Raw genomic sequence first — 14,546 nt, forward strand, 5'->3', positions numbered from 1 at the left:
GGCAACCGGCCTGTCAGAGCAGCTAGCGGGTGGGAGGGGCCGGGGAAGGGAGGGGAGGCGAGGCTGGCGGGGGAGGAGGAGAGAGAGGGGCGTGTGAGTAAAGGGCCGGAGCCACGAAGGTTAGAACCCGGCTGGCAGGAGACGGGGAGGCGCGAGTTGGGGGTTGGGGGGTCCGGGCAGGGGTGTCTCGGGAGTAGCCGCTCCCCTTTCCCGTCCCCGCCCCAGCGACAGGCAAGAGGGGCCTCCCTCCCGGGATTTGTTTATATGTCTTCTCAAAGTAGCTTGAAGCGGCTCGGAGGCGGAGCTCTCAGCGCGGAGTGGCAGGCTGTGCCGTCCAATGGGGCAGGCAGACCAGAGCAGCCTCGCCAATGGGCGTGGAGGAGGCGGCGCCCCGGCCCCCCAATTGGTTAGGCTGTGCCGGGGGTGGGCCGGGTGGCGCGGCCATGTTAGATGGGAGGGGACCGGTGGCTGTGGGTCCCTGAGAAAGGGGGAGACAGGGCAAAGGGCGAGGGAACCGGGCCGGGGGCGCTTCGGGTGTCCGAAGGCGAGTCCAGTCGTCCCGGAAAGTAGCTCAGAAAGCCTCGTCCCGACCTGCCGCTCTCTCCACCCGAGCAGAGGAGGCAGGGAAGTACCGAGGACAGTCCAGCCGCCCCTGGGGGTGGTTCCTGGGACTTGATGGAGCTCAGTCTCTGGATTCTCCCTCTTTCTCGGCCCTACGCTTCCTGACAAACCTGGCCGCCAAACTCTGTAATTGCCTTCCTTTAATCCAAGAAAGCAAACCTTTTGCTGTTTCTGAGCGGGCTTGAGCCTTAAGACAACCTTAAGAAGGTACTTGGATAACTAGCGGTCTGAATTTCTGCACCAGGCCTCAGATAGAGGCAAGCAGGGAGTAGGAAGTTCTGCTTTTCTGGATTTTGCACGGAGAAAACCAGGACTAGAAAAGCGGAGAAAGTTAAGGGCTCGGCGGGGTTTCCATTTTTTCATCAAGATACATTCTAAAGATCACCCCCAGCCCGTGCTGCCCTAGGCATAGTTTGCCCCTCCTCACATTGATTGATAGCTCACATAAATGAACTTCATGAGAAAACTGAGCCTTGAGAAAATTATTTAGGTTTGAAGGTTCTTTAGGACTTTGTCTTGCGAAATACCCTGCAGGTGAGAAATAGGATCACGATCTGACTTACTTTTTATAAAGCGGAAAATAAGGCTTTGTAAATCTTATGATATGATAAACTGGTTGTCACTTACTTGATTGTACTTTAAATATTTTTTTCCTGTTGTCTTTTAATCCAAAATAGGAGAAACACCAGAGATGAGGGAGGAAATGGTACGAGTAGTTACAGAATCACTAATTTTACTTTTACTTTAGTTGTTTTGTGGTTGTTTTGGCATCATGTCGGCCTTATGAAATGCTTGATTTAGCTTTATGTTAACATCGGCTTGCAACCTGTGACTGCATTGGTATTGTCCAGGGTACCAGCTTGTTGATGCACCTTTGGTTAAGCACTTAGGGGAAGGAACATGCCTTAGATAAATCATGCAAGGGGTGTTCAAGAGTTGATTGTATTTATTTAGGTATTTGCATTATCTCATTTTGGTAACGAGAAAAAAATAATAATTGTAAATAAATGACTTATCGATCTCTATTTTGGCATAATTGACTCACAGTTTTGTTAATATTGACATGTGAATATATATTCCCTGTTTATTTGATAGACTTCAGTTCTTAAATGTAACTTTAATAACAGATAGAAATATTAGCTTGTTTTTTCGCTTATTCTAATAATGGCAGATAGATCTAACAGGATTTATTTTGGCGTAATTCTTTTTTATGACTGAGAGCAGGCTTGGGGTTTTTAAGCTTGTAAGCATAGAAGAGGCTAAATACATCGAGAAGAGATTTTGGATGTGCCACCTACCATCCCATTCTATGTCTGTCATGGCAGATGAAAACAAACTTTTACGAAGACTATGTTCTACTTAGTTTACTAGTTCATTCACGTGGGTTCTTGGATGCCAGTGTAAGGAGTAAAGGAATAGCTAGTATGATTCCTAGTAGTGGTTAAGGTACAAGTGACAATAAAAGTACAACGAACTTATGTGTTGATTCTATTAACGCAGCAGTTTTTAAAACATTAAGAGAGCTGTTTGTTATTAAAGTTTAGTTTTTAGTCACGATTGACAGTTACTATGACTTCGGATGAATCAGCAGAGGTTTTTCCATGTGGGTTTCTCCTTGGATGTTTTTGTGAAGAATTCTTCTTCACCGTATTCAGTTCATCTTCCAGAGTAGATAAGCTCTTACTTAGGCTAGGCATAGATTTGTCATAGCACTGGTTCCAATGATTCTAAGATAGGGGTCAACAGACTTCTTCTGCACAGGGTCACGTCGTAAATATTTAGGCTTTGTAGTCCATATAGCCTCTGTCACAATGACTCAACTCTGCAAACTGTAGCTTGAAAACAGCCATAGACAATATGTTTGGGGATATATTCCAATAAAACTTTGTTTTTACAAGAACAGCCTGTGGTCGAAGGCTGTAGTTTGTCAGCCCCTCTTCCAGGACATCAGTCACTGGGTTTTGAGTACGGATGTTCAGATATTTCAGACTACATAAACATGTACTCGAACTAGTATTTGAGCAATTGCGTATAATGTACATACCTCCTGCCGTGAAGAATTTCTAGAATTAGAAGAGCACATGGCAACATTGTATTCTGTTTTTATTTCATTTGCAAATAGATGTTTTCCTGAAGAAATATAAAGCAAATGTTGGAATATTAAGTTCTATGAAGAAATGCATTCCGATTGAAAAAGTTCGGCTTTAAGATATGATACCTAAGAACCTTAATATACTCAAGGGTAGGGCCCTTTTGAGGTTTAAAAGTGCATCTAGCGTATCATTCCTTACAAAACTGTGTATAGCTGTTTCAAGAGATGTTACACTAGTCAACACACTTAGCGTATGTGTGTGTGTGTGTCATACAGTTAATTTGGAAGCTACATTAATTATGCCAGTGCCTGAGATGTTTGCAGAATTACTTAAATAGGGTAGGATACTTTTTCAAACAAGACCCAAAAAGATACAGGTCACGCCTCCCTCCTTCCTTGGAAAATGTCAAGTGGTGCTAAGTGCCCACTGAAGCAGAGACGCCATAACCTAAATATATTACAAAGGCAAATAAGATTTTCATGGGCAGCTTTCGTCTTTGTTTTAATGTAATATTTCACTAGTTTTGTTGACATGAGCCGGATTTCAAGTGCAAGGCTGAAAGTTTAGAAAGGTGAACATACCAACCTCTTAAAACTGTATCACCTTGTTTCCATTTCTAGTTAACTTACTGTTTGGCTGGGTGACTGCAGTTTATTAATTTCTAATGGTAGCGATTAATGATGTTTTATATTTCACAGAGGGATATTGGGAAATTGTTATTGTGTTCTCAAGCTCTTGCACTTTGAATATGCTAATTCTTCAGGCTGCTTATACTTCATGCTGCTTGCACTTCATGCACCTCTCAAATCTGGATTCTGTTTTCTCTTAGCTTTATTTCGTTACAGTGCTAATCTTTTTAGCATGTGATCCACACTACAGTATTTCTCTACCCATTTAACAGGTGAGTTCCTTAAGGTCAGAGTCAGCCTTTTATTTCTTATATCCCCAGTGCCTCCCACTGTGGCTGACACTTTTTAGTGCTTCTGAACTGTTTAAATAAATGATGTTAAAAACTGCTTATCTTGAAGGTAATAAAGTCAATCTGCTATTAGTAAAGAGGCTTGGCTTTTCTTAGTTGAAAGGGAGGAATTAATCACCATCTGCTCAAATAAAAAGCTTTCATTTAAAAATTGACCCTTTTAAGAAAGTTTATATGGAAGCTATTTTAATGACGCCTAAAAATACCTTGAATTATTTTGCTAACTTTTTTCCAGATAAATTCCATTAGTTAGACTTGTCGAATACTCCCTTCAAGACACAGAAAAAACCTCGTCCTTTGGATTTGTCTTTAGCTCTTTGCACACTTGGTCTCTGGGTGTTTGACAAATGTGAGTGAAATCTCTTTATTTCTCTGAGGTTTGAGGTGATTGTTCAGCTACACATCAGGGTCCCTTTTGAGGGGAAGCACTGTAAAATTCTCACCGATGATTCTGATTCACCCTGTTGGAGAAGGCTGGACTTGGCGTTCCATGCAGGGGACCTCAGTGGTGCTTTGTGACTGTAGTACTACCCCTCCCGTCGCCAGCCAAGCCTGGTGTGCCTTTCACCAGCTCATGACCTTTCTTCCACAATCTATATTGGAGTTTTCTTTCCCAAACAGCTTCCTAAGCCAGCGTCTCCCTGCTTATTCCCAGCAACTCTATCATCCCATCATTCTGTCCCTGTAACACTAAAACCACTTTTACATCTTTTGTTACAAAATCATGTTGTCACTCATTTATCTTTGGGTATTGTTGACTTTGATGGTTTCCTATGAAAGCTTCATAAGCTTGCCGACTTCTTGTCTCATTCCACTTTTCTTCAGGTTCTTGTACACTTATTTTATTCAGTAAACTCCTCCGTCTTTGAGAGTTTAAGGTGCTCCTTTTATTTTTATAGAGGAAGTTTCTTCTTTGACTGCTGCCCACCATTCCTGATGCAATTTGCCTTCTCTGTGTTGGCCATTCACTGAGAAATTTTAAAGCATCACAGATATCAAGCTTCAAAAAAGATCCTTGATGGTACGGAAAAGAACTGGGGAGTGGGGTAGGGTGGGTCATACTCTTGTTCAGAAGAATCACTGTAGAATCCCTTCAAGCAAGGTTTCTAGGATCCTTCTTGTGTTTTATGAGATGAGGTGGGCTTTACGGTTTTTTGAACTGCTTTTTAATAAGAGTTTTCATTCTTACTATCGAGTCCTCTATTAGAGTTGCCCATCGGCTAGTAGAGGAGACAGTTCAACATTGCAGTTCAACATTTTGAGAATATTTAGAACATGTTCTGAAAATAAAGAGGACTATTAACTCTGCCTGAGACGCTTCACAGAAAAGGTGGCATTTGAACTGGGTTTTGGAGACCAGTGAAGGAAGCGTTCTAGCCCGTCAGGGAGGTGTCAAAGGGGTTCAGGGATGGGTACAAGAAGCCTTCAAGTAAGGCGGGGCCAGGGTTGGGAGTAGATGCAAGGGGAGGAGTCTGCTTTGTGAGATTTAAGAGAGAACGTTCTTGCTTTCCCCTTGCCCTGGAATTCTTCTGGGCCTGCCGTCCGGTCTCCAGTCTCTTTTCTCTGTAGCTCTGACTTTGGTAGGTCTCTTTCCCCCTACTTTTTAGTTTTACTTTAAGTCCCTCGTCAAGGTCTGAAACACCTCCCTTCTTCTCTCTTCTAATTTCGGTAGCAGGGTACCTTTGGTCCTGACCTGGAGTGTCCCTTGTCTTTATTTCACCTCCTTGCCGCCATCCCTACCTTTATTTCCTTTGGGTTTTTTCCCCCTTTTTCTTTTTTGACTCATCTTTTTCCTTTTGCTTTATGCAAAAAGAAAACAAAACTTTCACACTATCTGCTTATTTTGCATATGAACAGCATTATATGTCTGAGTTGATTCCCTTTTGGGAAATCTTGTAAGATCAGCTTGTCTTTGATACCTGTCCAAGTACTCGTCATCCGTCTCTGTGCATTTCCTTTTATGAAGCATTTTCCTTTGTATTCAGAGATACTACTTTTCATAGGCTACAGTGCAGAACATGACTACTTATATGCCGTTCTCTACTTCTTATGCGCTTGAAAGTTGTTCTGTGATGAGATCCAATTCAGATCTCACCTTTCTCAAAGCTTTCCTAAACATTCCCAGGTAGAGACGGTAGTACTGTTCTCTGTAGTTTTATGGAATTTTCCAAGCTCCTCTTTTAAAAATCAGCTTTACCGTGGTATAATTTACATAAAATAAAAGTCACCCAGTTTTTAGTTCTGACAAATGTATACAGTCATCCAACCACTTCTGCAGTCACGACTCGGAAGGGACATGCCCATCGCTGCAGAAAGCGTCCTCACCCGCTCCTGCACCCCTGGCTCCAAGCGCTGATTTATTCATCTCTATAGTTTCGTCTTTTCTGAAATTTCATGTTAATGCAGTCATAGGCTGTGTTGTCTTTTGAGTCTGGCTGCTTTTACTTAAAATCCTTTTGCGATGTATTCATGTCGTTTTGAGTATCAGTTGAGTATTTGTTATTGTGTGGATATACCACAATTTGTCTATCCATTTACTAGTCAATGGATATTTGGGTTCTTTCCAGATTTTAGGCTATTGTGAATAGAGCTGCTATAAACTTCATGTACAGGGCTGTTAAATACCTCTTTTAATATTAACTACCTTTCATTTGGAGGTCAGGTTGCAGAATGGTTAGGAGTGAAAGTCCTGGAGTTTGTTAGCTATATTCACAAACAGGCTTTTTGCTAGCTCTGTGGTTTTGAGACTTGTCTAAGCTTAGATTCTCTAGCTGTGAAATGGGACTGGATAGAGATTGGAGCAAATGGATAGACAGGCCATTTTAAAGGGATAACTTGGACTTCAGTTCAAGTGATCTTATCGGGAATATGTACCCAGTATTGTCAGGTCTACTCTTTTTTCTCTAAGAGCATCGAATTTGATAACGGAGTTTAGAAATTTTATATGAAATTTCCAACTTAAATGCTGGTAGTTAAAATTTAACTTTTTAGAAACACTAATGTGTGGACTGACCAAAACCCAAATGGAGGCATTGATTTGTGGCTACAGTACAGTTTGAGACCTTTGCTTTAAATCTTCAGCTAATTTTGTCTTTTCTTTTAAAATGTACATATTCCTGGTGGAGTGAACTTGTTAGGACTGTGTTACCTTTGTTTTATACATTAGCATAATAATTTGCTGGTTGTCCAAACTCCTAAGTTAAAAATTAATGAATTACTGTAAATGGATTTTATTCTTTCCACAGATTGGAGGGATATCAGAATTCTGAATGTCTAATGGGAGGGTGGGGCCAGGTTCTTGTTCCACTTTCTTCTTCTCTGATAGCTGCTGATTCTGTTCCAAGCTGTTTTCCCAGCAGTTGGGGTAGTCACCTGCTTTGTTTGATTTATTCAGAACCCTGTTGAGACAAGTATGGCATAGATCAATATCTCTTTCTCTCTCATGCTCTCTCTCTGTCTGTCTGTCCCTCTCTCTCTGTCTCTGTGTGTGTGTTAGAAACTTTCTAAGGTATTACAGATGCAAAGATAAATTTTATGTAAGTCCATTTCCTTGAGTTGCCTAGAATCTGTGGTGAAGCCAGTACAGTAACTAAGTATAAAAGAGGGATAAAACGTCTGTAATTGTTTGAACAATAAGAGCAGTCATCTCTCTGAAGAAGCCATTCCCCTCGAAGGTATCTGTCAGTTCTGTAGAGAGATTACTGGTTTGCAGCTTTATGAATTACTTTGTGAACCTAAAGATTCTTTTGTTGATTAAACCGGCATAATTGACATTCACCCTCATAAAGCCACGGCAAGGGCGTTAAATGACCTGTGTGCCTGCGTGTCCCTTATTCACCCTCGTTCCAGGCATTTGGGTTTTTGTGCTAATTAAGTGTGGAATTTAGACAATCTAGGATTCTGAGGTGACTTTGGGTTTATACCTTAGGTAGCAGCAACGTCCCAGGAACATCTTACACCAAGGAAGGAAGCCACCATTTCTTGCGTTTCTGTTTTGTGTCAGGGCTGGATACTCTACGTTATCATGAATCACAGTATCCCTGCAGAATAAGAAGAATTCCTGTATTTACAAATAAAAGAAGGCAAGCGAGAATTTTGAATGAAGTTCCAAACATCCACTTATAAAGGAAAACTTTTACTCTTGAATCTACAGTTCGCGTCTCATAGAGCAAGCCTTATAGGAGCGTTAGAGTCCAACAGGCAGCCAGCCTTTCTCAGTGTTCAAAGAAATGACTTCAGCACTATATTCAGAATCTCGTCGTAGCCCTGTGCACATAACCTTCGGACCATCTGTTCTGTAGTCCTGTGCTGGTGGCATAGCCCATTTCACAGATTCGGAAGGAATTTGAAGGGAATTTCAAAATTGTCTCTAGTCTGTATCATGGTACGTTTGAAAAATGCTAAATCTGAGAAAGGACGGAGGAGATGGTCCGTCCTAAGGAAGAGCCCAGACCCTTAACAACAGCACCACAGAAGTCATTAGGGTCTGTCCCAGAGTGTCCCTTGGTGGGTGTTTCCCTGGAATCCTGCTGTGTGGCTCCAGTGTGATGGTGCCTGCACTGCTGTCTGTTTTTATGCTGCTGCCTTTAATCATGCTGTTCCCTTTTTAATTTTGTAGATTTCTGCAGAACATCTCAGAAAAGGAAATGATTGTTTAAAACTCCAATCTTAACTTGAGAGACAGAGACAGAGAGAGAAAATAGCGTAACATGTATCAGTCCAGTGCCTGGATTCATTGAATGTTTTAATCCTTACTCCTTCCTCTGCCCTCTCCTCCCTAGACAAGAATTTTCTCAGATTTTTCAAACTGACAAATTCAAACAGCACTCTTCCTGGATATTTAAAAGAAAATTGGGGAGTACAGTTTTAAATATTTTTACTGTATGATACTACAGTGGTTCACGATACATATTAACAAGCTGCTACAAGATACTTCGGAGCACATAAAAGATGCTCAATAAACATATATTAAATGATGACTTCTTTGTAATGTCCTCTTTGTATACGAAGAACATCGCACCTCTGACTCCTTATCCAGAGGACTTGTGGTCTCGGGATTTCCCATTCACTGTCATTCAGCTTTTGTCTGGATGCCTGTGCTGGCCAGGGCATTGTTTTTGGCACTGTAATGAAATAAACATGAAATATAATGGTCATTCTCAAAGGTTTTACAATCTTTACAATCTGGTAGCGAAGGCAAGGGGTTAGGGAGAGGAAAAATGTAAGCAAGGGCCAGAAAGGCCAGGGTCTCACTGTCGGAGGTCCTTAGTGGAGTGAAGTGGGATTGTAAGTGCCTGAAAGATTTGGGGGGAAATTTTACGATCAGATGAATATTAATGTTATATTTATAGAAGAGTAGTGGAAGATGCAGTTGGAAAGACAGTTTCATTGTGTCTGAGTATCTTGAATATTATCCGAGAGATGTTTGGGGGTTACTGGAAAATTATAGGCGCAGTGCTAGTATGACATGGTGGTTTGGGGAGAATAATTTATAATGGGGCATAGGAACTGGAGCGTGAGGGAGAGGCTGGAGGCAGGAAGATCTGTAGGGTAAATATTGGAATGGTAAATAGAAAACGATGAGGTCCAAGTGAGGGTTGAAAAAGTGGGAAGGGCCAAGTCAAACAGAACTTCCCTTCGCCGCAAGGGAAGTTGTCAGTATATTTTTATTAAAGAGAATTGGCATGATTTAACGAAGTGAATGGGGAGGAGCGAGAAGAGTCAAGGCCGAGATCAGCATTCTGTCCCTGGATGTCTGAGAGTTTTGGTACTCTTGGCAGAATAGTAACGTTTGGATGGGGAGATGGCATGTTACGTCTGAGGTCACAGGATGTGAGTGAACATGGAAGGGCACGTGCACACGCGTGTTTAGGATGAAGGTGCCTGAGGCACGGGGAGTAAAGGTGGTCTCTGGGATGATAGGTTTGCACAGAGGCATCCATTTACCGAATGACCTCAGACAGATCTCTTATCCTTGCTGAACTTTTTTTATTAATGCGAAACGGTTGGGCAGAGGGTAGGGGATGGTAACGATGCTAATACTTACACTAACTCCTTCACCACGTTGTTTCTGATATGGCAGGGATAGCAATATGCTTTGTAAACTCTAAACAACTACATGAATATAAACTGAATATTTTGTTGCCAGTGGTAATCAAGTGTGGCTGGGGTTAGAAATGTGTTCTTTGCTTATGTCTAAAACTGTCCAGTGCTCTTATTCTTGTGCTCTGAACAACTTAATCGACAGGTATCAAGGCTGCAGAAAGCCCCTACTATCGTGTAGTTGACAGTGTTCAGAAATAAAAAGTAGCTCTTCTCGTTCAACTCACATTGATCCAGAAACATGCTTTAATGGTCTTATTGGTTCCCAAAGTGTTTTACGAAGCTCCCCTGTGTTGTCTCTCCCAAAGATTAAAGTTAGACGAAGCCTTTGGAAAGGAGTAAAATTCTGCATGGTCATCTTGTGTCTTCCTCCAAGACAGCATTCCAAGGAGAGAGCAGTTCTGAGATTTAGTATCTTAGCTCCACAGGAGTCTCAGTAAAATGTGGTTTTAATAACTTCGTTCAATTAATTTTTGCGGCAAACCTAATTCAACCCCCCTATTTTTTAAACTCTCAAGTGTGAGGATGAAAGGAGACTGTCGCGCTGACCCAGGGACAGAGTTCCCTAGGCAGGATGGCAGAAGGGTCACAGCTGCTCATAAGGTCACGATAAGTGCTGTAGGCTAGGAAAATGCCCTTCCTCACCCCATCGGGGGAAAAGATATGTCTTCTCCCTCCTTACTCTCCTCTTCGCCCTATTTTCCCTCCTTAAAGACCAGCAGCAGCAGGATTTGGAAAAATAATGCAGATCTTTTGCTAATAATTCCTGACATAAACTATAACCAGCTAGTTTAAAGCTTATTTGCCTGTTTCCTAAATTTTGGAATCAGAGAATTGCTGTCGAAGGGTGGAGAATAGCTATTCACCTGCAGTTCTATTCCTAGGATTTACATGACATATTAAGGAGAGAACAGCGGGCCCCACCTCTCCTGGGGTGTGTTCCTTGCATAGGCAGCCTCTGCTTCCTCAATGGTGTGGGGATTTGGGGCTCTCTGACTTCTGCTGCACCATGAAAAATGCAGTGGCCTGATTTAGTAAGCGTTGGAAGGACCGATTAGTTCAACTTTTGCTGAGTAGTTTTCAAAAGGAGAGGAATTACTGAGTGCGACATAAGAAGTATAGCAGAGTGGACGGAATGCATGGTGGGTGGGGCTGGGCCCTGGTCTGCTAAGGAGCCTGGGCAGACGAGTGACCTGTCTTTCTTGCCAAACGGGAGTCCCATGGGTTTACACACGGTATAAACTTTTAAATTACCACGTCGGTGGTCCTTCCTTTCTCCATCTTTTTCTCCTCTCCCTCCTGTCTCCCTTCCCTCTCTCCCCTTTCTTTCCTTTCTTTTAGCTTTACTAAGGGCTTAAGCCTCGAAAATGATTTATTTAAATTAGGGGTCAGGACAGTTACCACACCTTAGAATTGTGGATCTGGTACAGTTTAAAGACAACAGAGAGAGAACCCAAGAACTCAGCCCACATAAAAGAAACAGTGAGCATGAACCAACCAGCAGAGATTAGGAAAGATCAAACCACGGCATATGAATTACCTAACAGAATAAATGTGTTGGCATTTCTTACCTCAAAAAAATGTTTAAATATTTTTCATTTTGGTAAAATAAACATAAACATTTCCACTTAAACCATGTTAAAGTGTACAATTCAGTGACATTAATCATATAGGCAATCCCATGTAACTGTCACCACTGTCTGTTTCTAGAACATTTTCATCATCCCAAATAGAAACTCTGTTCCCATTCAATACTAACTCTCCCAACCTCTGCTAACCTCTATGCTACTTTCTAGCTTTCTTAATTTGCCTAATCTGTTACGTCATATAAGTGAAATCATATGATACTTGTCCTTTTGTGTCTGGTTTATTTCACACAGCATAATGTTTTCATGGTTCATCCATGATGTAGCACGTGTCAGAATCTCATTCCTTTTCATGGCTGAATAATATTTTGTCGTATGTGTGCACCACATTTAGTTTATCCATTCATCTGCTGAGGGCCGCTAAGGTTCTTTCTACCTTTTGGCTATCGTGAATAATGCTCTTACGAACGTGGGTGTACATATATCTGTTTGAGTCCCTGCTTTCAGTTCTTTGAGGTATATATCCAGGCATGGAATTGCTGAATCATATAGTAATTATATATATGTGTGTAACTTTTCGAGGAATTGCTAAACCATTTCCCAGCTGCATCATTTTATGATTCCAACCAGCAATGCGCAAGGGTTCCAATTTTTCATATCCTCGCCAACACTTGTTATTTTCTGTTGTTGTTGGGTTTTTTTAATAATAGCCATCCCAATGGGTGTTGTCAAAATACTTCCAACATCTACTCTGAAGAACGTTGGGTGACTTAGAAGTGCCGTTCACCATTGTGAGGAGCCGATCCTCGCCAGTTACTAAAAGAAGCAATGGCCTAAGCCAGGGCCCTGCAGAAGGGGAGCTTCAGGGATTCTGGCCATCAGATACAGTTCTGCTCATCCATGACACATTTTCCAGATGCCAACTTCTTTCTACATGTGGACTCGCAGGGATCAGCTGAAGCCCTCAGGTTCAGAAGGGGCATAGTTTAGGAGCTCTTGGATGTGTGTGAGCTGCCGAGGGCGCACCAGTCTGCTCCTGGGGTTGGCTTTTAGCATTTGGATTAATGATTTGAGCAGTCCCAGGGAGGGGCTTTTGTAAGAAGTCCTTCGTCCTTATCCTCTTACTTTACCTTTGCCTTGCCTGATGTGCATAATAAGCCTCAGGATATTTTCAAACTGAGACCCAAAAAAAACCTAGGGAGGACCTGGCAGAAAGGGCTGTGAAAGAGATTGAAGCTCCGGTGTCTTCAAGTGGTACCACTGCTGCTCGTAAATCAATCATTGCCCCATGGCATTGCTCCAGAGAGCTGGTTCTCTGTTCCAGAGTATCTGCCTGTGCCTAAGACTTGCTGCGGAGTAGTTTTGAATGAGCCCTGATACAGAAAATCTGTTGATAACTATTATTTCTGATGGAGCACAGTCTTCTCTCCCTTGACAAACAATTGGAACTGGTGAGTGGGAGCTGTGAATAAAAGTAAGTAAGGGGAAATCATTTAGCCTTTCCCATAGTTGGAGTTTTTTGTTTTTTTAAGTAACACTAATCTTAAGGTCAGTTTGAAGGCAGAGTGGAGGATTTTATTATCAAATAAATTTGGGAAATGACATCTATTCTGTTCACCTGTTGGTGATTAACAACAGGCATTCGTACCTCGCACCTTAAAATTTCCAAGAAGTTCTGCGTAAAGGCAGTATAACAGTTTTGTTTAATACTGTGTTTTCCAAACCTCGCAACCCTTTTGTTGAGTAACCATCTAACATTCCTTGGAACAAATATTCCTCAGGTCACACATGAGAAAATTAAACTATCGCTTTTTATGTACTTAAATATCAAAGCTTTGAGTAAAATAAGTTGTTAACGCCTTCCTCCTCTGTTACCTGGCCATTAAGCATTAGTGTACCCTTTGTCTGTGTCTCCCCGGAACAGGAGATAGTTTTGGAGTAGTGTATCGTTATGGAAGATTCCATGTAATGGTAATTGCTCTAGAAGCCTTAATTTTTTTCTTCCTCTTCTGGGTGGGGTATTTTGTTCTTCGTGGTTGTTTCTTAATATATGTTTGGAATGATACCAAGCATTTCTGAGAAATGGGTGCAAAACATTGGGGATGAGGTTAGTTTGTTGTGAACTCGGGTCATTAGTTTTAGAGACTGGTGGAGTTTGGTTATCAGGGAAGAATCCTGCTGCTTGGGGTGGAGTTCGCCCTCCCTCCCTCCTGTGCGCTGCTACCTGAGAGACTAGGAGAAGCAACTGAGGACCCTTAACTATCCCAGGTGAACAAGCTCAACCCTTACCGTGGTGGATGCCCTCTCTTGGGAGTGGTGTCTTTGAAACGTTCAGCCTTGCTGCCAGCAACTGTCACAGATGTTGAGTTTCTGAGCTGGACTCTCTGTGGCATTGGCAAAATATAGCTATTGATAATAACCACCTTTCAGATTTATTAACTGCATCTTAATGTCTGTCTCATTTAATTCTCTATTATATACATCCGTATTATACAGTTAAGGGAGAATAATTGTAATTCCTCAATCTGGGATCTAAGGCAAAAATTTGAGTAACTTGCTCTAATTCATAAGTCTGTTTAGTCTTAATTATGGGATCAAAATTGGAATCCAGGTCTTCCGTATCTCAAGCAAGTGCCCTTTTTGCTAACTGCATTGACTGAAGTTTGCTTTGAGGCTAAGTGTTTAATACAATTTAAAATCAATGCTTGTATTTGTATGGAAGTGTTATGACATAGAAAATTTGAGAGATGAGAAAAATGGGGCTTAGAAAGATTGACCTACCTACCCAGTGTTGCGTAGTTTGCGGATGAGAGCTGTAGCTAGCATTTAGTCCTTTTTTGTCAGAGCTTCCCTATTAAACCAGGCTGTTGGTAGACCGTGTCTTTAGTGGATGCCAATACATATGTATTGAATAGAACTCAATCTCTTCTTGAGTCTTTAACTCCGTTGCTAGTAAGGGTAAGTTTCAAGTTTTAGAATATCAGACTTTTCTCCCAGATCCAGATTATAGACCAAGATTACACTGGGACACTGTCGAATGCGTTACTTGAATCATATGCCTTTTGGGGGTCTGAGTAGGCCTAGAGAAGGCAACCAACCTTGTTTCTCACCGGAATCGAGAGGAGTTAGGACTGAGACTGCATATCAGCAGTAGGACCAAGGCAT

At 41.8% G+C, this 14,546-nt stretch overlaps 1 long non-coding RNA gene across 1 annotated transcript; it reads left to right on the forward strand.

The window, feature by feature from the left end:
• Nucleotides 1–93: 93 nt before the first annotated feature.
• Nucleotides 94–10,035, forward strand: LOC112475249. Its single transcript, XR_003044653.1, has 2 exons — nt 94–4,714; nt 7,622–10,035. It is a non-coding gene; the product is annotated as an uncharacterized LOC112475249 (long non-coding RNA).
• Nucleotides 10,036–14,546: the final 4,511 nt, after the last annotated feature.

This window comes from Pteropus alecto, unplaced genomic scaffold, assembly GCF_000325575.1.
Source record: "Pteropus alecto unplaced genomic scaffold, ASM32557v1 scaffold40, whole genome shotgun sequence".
NCBI lineage: Eukaryota > Metazoa > Chordata > Mammalia > Chiroptera > Pteropodidae > Pteropus > Pteropus alecto.